The following is a 383-nucleotide window of genomic DNA, read 5'->3' as shown; positions in this document are numbered from 1 at the left end:
ATATATATATACATATACAGTGTGTCTGCTTAAGTTGACAGCATATGGGAAACTTCTCTCTATAATTAATTTCATGAAAAAAAGTTACTCTTTGTTTCTATAAAGTCCTGCATGGTCTAAAATACGTAATGACATCATCAGACTTATAAATAATTTGTCAGTCATAGGTATATAAGTTTTGGCACAAAATATGAAATTTGTGTAACTACTGTTACAGTAAATGTGCACTATTTCTCACATTTAAAATTATTTCAATTTTTTATTCAAACTCAAAGTTATGGTTTTATTTTTATTTTAAAACCAATATTTGATATTCAGTGAAAGACTGACAAATATGTCGTTTACACGGCATCTTTAATCAGAATTGTATTATTGATTATATG

This window comes from Agrilus planipennis, unplaced genomic scaffold (assembly GCF_000699045.2).
Source record: "Agrilus planipennis isolate EAB-ADULT unplaced genomic scaffold, Apla_2.0 scaffold33, whole genome shotgun sequence".
Classification (NCBI taxonomy): domain Eukaryota; kingdom Metazoa; phylum Arthropoda; class Insecta; order Coleoptera; family Buprestidae; genus Agrilus; species Agrilus planipennis.
Note: the sequence above shows the minus strand (reverse complement) of the source record.